Source organism: Podarcis filfolensis, assembly GCF_964270895.1.
Source record: "Podarcis filfolensis genome assembly, chromosome: W".
Lineage (NCBI taxonomy): Eukaryota > Metazoa > Chordata > Lepidosauria > Squamata > Lacertidae > Podarcis > Podarcis filfolensis.
In genome coordinates, this window is record NC_139619.1 from 23,648,362 (window position 1) to 23,654,891 (window position 6,530).

Here is a 6,530-nt window from a genome sequence, read left to right on the forward strand (position 1 = left end):
TCTGGTTGACAAGATCTTGCCGGCGTGACTCGTAAGCCACCTGCAGGAGCTTGTTCTTATAGGTCTCGGCCAGCATCTGCGGCATGGCCGCTGTGGAGGAAAGAAAATGCAGGACGTCAGGGCCCTGGAGTCTTCTCCTGAGCTTATAAGAGCCTGTTCAACAACTGTCTCCTGCCCAGAAGAGAATGCAGCCCTTGAGTGGGAAAATATCCCACATTCTTTCTGTAGAAATCAACATAGCCAGGAGAAGCAGTTCTATGCCTGGGGTGTAAAGGGTCCCACCCAGAACTCCCACAGCCACACTCACAGGCCACTTGCTTCCTGCGCAGCTGCTCATCCTCCTCCTGAGTAATGGCCATCAGCTGCTCCATCCGGATCCTGGCAGGGGAAAAGGGAGAGATTCAGCCACTGCATGCCCTTCCCTCAACTGTCAGCCAATGGCAAGGCCTGCCCTGCCTCTTTCATTGTTTAGATTAGACTGAAGGCTCATCAAACCTAGTGTTCCAGTTTCCAGCAGGGTGCAGCTGGAAGCCTCTGGGAAGCCTGGGCATGAAAGCAGCGGTCACCTCACATTTTTATGCATAGCATGTGGAATTTTTCAATAGGATAAGACAAACTCTTGGATGAAAAGATGATAGGAACTGAGGAAGCCACCTTACGCCAAGTCAAACCATCGGTGCATCTAGCTCATCATTGCCTACACTGACTGACGACGACTCTCCAGGGTTTCTGAGAGGGAGCTTTTTCCAACCCCACCTAGAGATGCCAAGGATGGTACCTGGGACCTTCTGCATGTAAAACAGGTGTTCTACCACTGAGCTATGGCCTTTCCCCAGTGGCAATCAATGGCTACAAGCTACAATGGAGGCAGCATGCCTCTGAATGCCAGGTGCTGGGAACCAAGTGCAGAGAGTTGGTGGTGGTGGTCAGAAGATGCACCTGGTCAGTCACTGTGAGAACAAGATGCTGAACTAGACCGCCCATTGTCCTGACCCAGGCAACACTTTTTAATGTTCTCATGCAAAGGCATCATCCTCCCCACTCCTTACCCAGCCAAGAGCATCTGGGACACTCACCAGTCATTCTCCAGAGATTTGAGAATCTCAGAGCTCTGCTTTTGCCTAGAAAAAAAGCAAGGAGGGGAAAAAACGCCAGATGGCATTATTAGTCCTTGTTCAGTTCTAAGAGGAAGGGGGGAGCTCATGCAACCACCTGTCAGTCCAGCATGGAGTGGAACCTATATAAAGTCCTATATAAACTCTCCACCTGAACAAAATCATGGCTGAAGCAACAGGATGAAGGATCTTGGTAAAAGATAGCAAGAGAAAAATTAATTCCGCTATGAAGGGTCTGGCGTTTCCAGACCATGACTCTTGGGATTTGCTTTCAAAGGAAAAATCCTGGATGAATTTTGGTAACATCAGGGATGTCCTGACAGGGCTATTCCTGTTTGACCTCTTAACTTGAGAGCTGAGAACCTCAGACCCAGGGGCTGAATTTGGCCCTCCAAGCCTCTCTGCCTGGTCTTTGGAACTCTCCCCAGCCAACCCCCTTGCCAGCCCTACTTAAATTCTTGAGTGTTTTTGTCTGGCTGGGATGTGCCCCTGAACTCTGATAATGCCTCTTGGTTGACTAGATGGGAGAATAGACAGCTGTGTGAGAGAGTTCCAATATATAATTTGCATGTGATGCTCCACCTATTTTATCCTCTGGCCCCGCAAACCACTGGCAAGTGGCCCCTGGAAACCTTCCCAGAAGGAAACATGATCCTTCAGTTAAATTTGTTCCCCAACCCTAACTGAACTCCTTGTCTGGAGTCACACCATCAGATCTGAAAATCCAGCCCAGGTGTCTTTGAGCCTTGGTGCAATAAACCCAGCCTGGGAGTGAAAACAGTCAAGAGTTGCAAGCGTAGCTCCCTAGCTCCTGTGACTGTTGCTCAACACCACCTCTGACCTCTGGTTCTCTTCCAGCAGGTTCTTGATCCGGCTGGGGACCCGTTGCTCCATCTGCTTCAGCTGCTCCAACAGCTTCATGCATTCTTCTCCTAGGCACTCCTGGTGTCGGAATCTCCGCTCAACCGAGCTGATAAAGCTCATCTGCCTCCGGCCGAGTCCTTCAGAATCACCTCCGATGTGATTAACGACCTGAGCCTTTGATGAGGCCTCAGGCACATTCCCATTACACAGAGAATCAAAGCAGCACGCGGAAATGATGAGATTTATGGCTACATTGCAAAGGGTTCTATTATCCTAACTATGCAAACAAAAAAAACCCACATCCTCTCTCTGTGAGAGCAGAGAGCAACTGAAACAAAGGAACAGGAAACCAGTAACGTCACATCCGTCTCCCATGAGACTTCCAACAGTATGGAATGTGTGGAATGTAAACAGAGTCTTGTGACTCCAAAGCACTGCTCAGTGGCAAACAGAAACTAACACCGAGTCAGGCCCTGCTCCAGCCTCACCTGCTCCTGCAAGCAGAGAGGAGAACAGCATCAAAGGACCGTTTCCTTGATCTCCAGGACAGCCTTATCTCCCACAGAGGCCTCCCTGGACCTTGCGACTCGAGGGTAAGCCTACATCTGGATTCCTCAGAATGGCACATTTTCCCAACCACAATAAGCAAACGTATGAACCTCTCTCATGGGCAGTGGAGGCTGGTCCATCGGGGTGAATGGGGCACTGCCTCCCCAGCCTCCCCTCCTACTTGCAACCAGTTCAGCGGGTGGCAGCACCACCCGCCAGCTTCTTCCTTTTTAGTCTCTGGGTGGCCCCTTGCAGAACTCAGCAGTGAGAATGAGGACAAAAGTACTTAGCAGTCTCTACCTGTCATTGGCTCTGGCACCATCTACTGCTGGGCTCCCAGCCTTCTGCCCTACCAGTCCCAATGGGCGTCAGTCATCACTGCCTACAGGGCAATTATCAATCCATCCTAGGATGACCTATTTCATTTTCTTTTACTTAGAAATATTTTTGAGCAGCTTAGCCACGGAGCAACAGGAGGGTCCGGGGTGGTGGTGGAAAAGGGAGACAGACAAGATACCTCCTTCATGCTCTGGAGGATCTCCCCTTTCTGGGCGTGGCTCTGGTGCATGAGCTGGGCTTGACCTCGCTGCTCCAGATCCAACCAGTGCTCAGACTTCAGCTTCTCCTGCATCTTCTACTACTGGGAAGGACCAGCAAAGAGCCTCATCAGCACACACATTCAAGCATGTGAACATACTGTGGCTTGTAGTGTTCCTCCCAGTGCATGATGAGAGACAGGGCTTGTGTGTTCATAAACAGCAGATGGAAGTGAACAAACCTGTGTTTGGACTGTGTTTGGACTACAGACTGCAGGTGGGGGTGGGGGGGGTGGAGCTGGCCTAACTGAAAGCTCACCCACACAAAATATAGTAAGAGTTATCCGCCTGCATGTTTTTTGCTTGTTGTCATCTAGCCTTACAAATAAAGCTTTCTGAAAAAAAATCCCTCCCAATAGATAATTCCCCATGCATGTAGAAATCTAGTATGCCATGGAAAAGTTAGGCTAGATATGCTACTTTTCTTTGGGGGGTGGGGTGCGTGTGTGAGCAGAGGAGCAATCGTTGTATGAGCCAACACCTGCAGTTTGAAGTGGTATAGTCCAGACACAACTCTGCCACCTCATCTTCCATTGAATTTTCCTCTCTCCTTCAGCTGCCACCCAGTGGGCAATTAATACATCAAGCTAGAGCATAGAGTAAGATGGGACAGCGGGTGCCTACTCCATCAATTCAGCTGGCAAACCAGCTCACTTTGAGCTCCTCCTCTCTCCTTAAACCCTTTCCTTTCCAAGCTGCTTGTTACGAGAACTTTGTAAGAACTAATGCATGAGCTTACTTGTTTGCCTCTTCTCTCTTCATTCCTTTTGTGCCATGTCTTAGATTATACACCTGCAGGTTAAGGACTGTTTGCTACTCATCTTGTGTAAGGTGCTCTGGCAACCATTCTGGCTGAAGCATTTTTTATTATTTCAATACTTTACACTGGGGGGGGGGGGACCTGTGGCCCTCCAGATCTTGCTGGACCCTTAACTCCCATCAGTCTGAGCCAGCATGCCCAATGCTCAGGGATGATGGCAGCTGTACTCCAGCAACCTTGAAGGGCCAAAAGCTTTCCCATCCTGGCTTTAAAGCAAATGAATTTGCTGACTGAGGGAACTGAGCCAGATCTATTTTTCTTCAGATGGCACTATCATCATCATCATCATCGTTATTATATGACGGCCACTCGTGTACGTAAATAATACTGTCCCACAGAAATTGGCGGATCCAGTGAAGAAATGGAACAAGCTGGGGGAGCCATCTGGAGGGCATAACAGTTTTCCAAAAGGGAGAAGGGTTGAGCAATGGAAAGTGTTTCTTACCTTCCGTTTCTCATAGTCCATAAATTTGTTCTGAAAAAGGAGGAGAAGGAGAAGAGTTTGGATTTGATATCCCGCTTTATCGCTACCCAAAGGAGTCTCAAAGTGGCTAACATTCTCCTTTCCCTTCCTCCCCCACAATAAACACTCTGTGAGGTGAGTGGGGCTGAGAGACTTCAAAGAAGTGTGACTAGCCCAAGGTCACCCAGCAGCTGCATGTGGAGGAGCGGAGACGCAAACCTGTTTCCCCAGATTACAAGACTACCACTCTTAACCACTACACCACACTGGTGATAGAAACTGTGCCACTAAGGAAAAAAAACCTATGCCAGTGCTAAGAACCAGAGAACTAAAAAACACCTGGTAGATGAAAAAAAAAAAGCTCAAGAGATCCAGCACTTAGCCGACACTCATGATGCACAGAGTCTCTTTAAAGCCACAAAGACCATCTATGGACCAATAAATCATGGCATATGCCCCCTACGCTCAGCAGATGGTACCACACTTCTAAAAGATAAAGAAGCTATTGTACTGTGCTGGAAAGGACACTACCAACATCTCCTTAACCACAACTCCCCCATAGCTGCTGAGGTCCTCTCACAAATCCCGCAAAAACAAATTAGAGATGAGCTTGCAGTATCTCCAAATCTGGGAGAGTTGTGTACAGCTACTAACCAAGTGAAAAACAACAAAGCCAGTGGACCTGATGGGATACCTGCTGAAATCTTCAAAGTGGGTGGAATTGAACTTACACAACAACTTCACAAGCTCATCAAAAAAATCTGGGAGAGAGAAGCGATCCCAGCAAACTTCAGGGATGCCAAAATTATCAATCTCTTTTTAAAAAGGTGACAGAACTGATTGCGGAAACTATCTAGGCATCTCTCGGTTAGCTGTGGCCGGCAAAATTCTTGCAAGGATCTTAGCAAACGGTCTCTTAACATTATCCGAGGTGACCCTTCCTGAATCCCAAAATGGTTTTCAGCCTTCTAGGGGGACAGTGGACATGATTTTCACAGCTCAACAACTTCAGGAAAAATGCAGAGAGCAAATCCAACCTTGGTACTCACACCATGCCGCCAGTTCTAGTGGTGCATCCAGCACCTCAGGGGCGCCCCTTGCTTGCTTCTGAGAAGAACTGGCTCTGCATTCCATACAAAATGTTGTTGTGCCTGCTGTTTGCTACAGAGACTGAAGATTCCTTCCCCCAGGTTTTGGCCCTGCTCAAGAACCAGTTAAGCACTTCCATGCCCCATTTGTTTAAACTGCTGAATAAACTTGGCCCTTCCATGAACCCCATAGAAATCTATAACATTATTCAGTTGTGTCTCAGCATATTTATGGGAAATGTCACTATTACAAAGAGTTTGGAAGAAGAGTTTGGATTTGATATCCCGCTTTATCACTACCCAAAGGAGCCTCAAAGCGGCTAACATTCTCCTTTCTCTTCCTCCCCCACAACAAACACTCTGTGAGGTGAGTGAGGCTGAGAGACTTCAGAGAAGTGTGACTAGCCCAAGGTCACCCAGCAGCTGCATGTGGAGGAGCAGGGACCCCAACCCGGTTCACCAGATTATGAGTCCACTGCTCTTACCCACTACACCACACTGGCTCTCACAAAAGGAGCCTGGGTTTAACTGGGTTTAACACAACCCACCCACTCATTCATACACACAAACACAGACACACACACATACACACACACACACCACCTCTCACAGTTCAGGGGCGCCAGTAACCATTGTTAGGTTGCATGTAAGGCATGGCTGGGAAATCTGTGGCCCTCGGGATGCTGTTAGGATGCCAAACTCCCATCAGCCCCTGCAGCTGGCATGGCCAGTTGGTCAAGGGCAATGGGAATCCAGCGACATCTAGATGGTAACACGCTCCCCATCCCTGACTTGAAGACCACTGCCTGCTTTTCAGCAATTACCTGCCACTCAGCCTCATTCTCCGTGTATTTCATGACCATCCTGCCGACTCCGTCCACCGAAGTCTCACCTCCGTCACGTTCCAACACTGGGAGTAAATACTGGGAGGGAGGATTGTACTCGATTCCTAATTCTGGGAGAAACCGGAAGACAGCACGGGCAGGTCAGTTATTGGCAGGGCTCAGGCATCACATACCTACAGGTGAAACTCGA

General features: G+C 48.7%; 2 long non-coding RNA genes across 2 annotated transcripts; both read right to left on the bottom strand.

Moving 5' to 3' along the window:
- Positions 1 to 317: 317 nt before the first annotated feature.
- Positions 318 to 2,067, bottom strand: LOC310753809. The gene is made up of 3 exons (XR_014543466.1): positions 1,957 to 2,067; positions 1,077 to 1,121; positions 318 to 378 (listed from the first exon to the last, which is right to left on the bottom strand). It is a non-coding gene; the product is annotated as an uncharacterized lncRNA (long non-coding RNA).
- A 373-nt stretch (positions 2,068 to 2,440) lies between these two features.
- On the bottom strand, positions 2,441 to 4,435 carry LOC310753924. The gene is made up of 3 exons (XR_014543511.1): positions 4,390 to 4,435; positions 3,046 to 3,168; positions 2,441 to 2,473 (listed from the first exon to the last, which is right to left on the bottom strand). It is a non-coding gene; the product is annotated as an uncharacterized lncRNA (long non-coding RNA).
- Between the last annotated feature and the right edge of the window lie 2,095 nt (positions 4,436 to 6,530).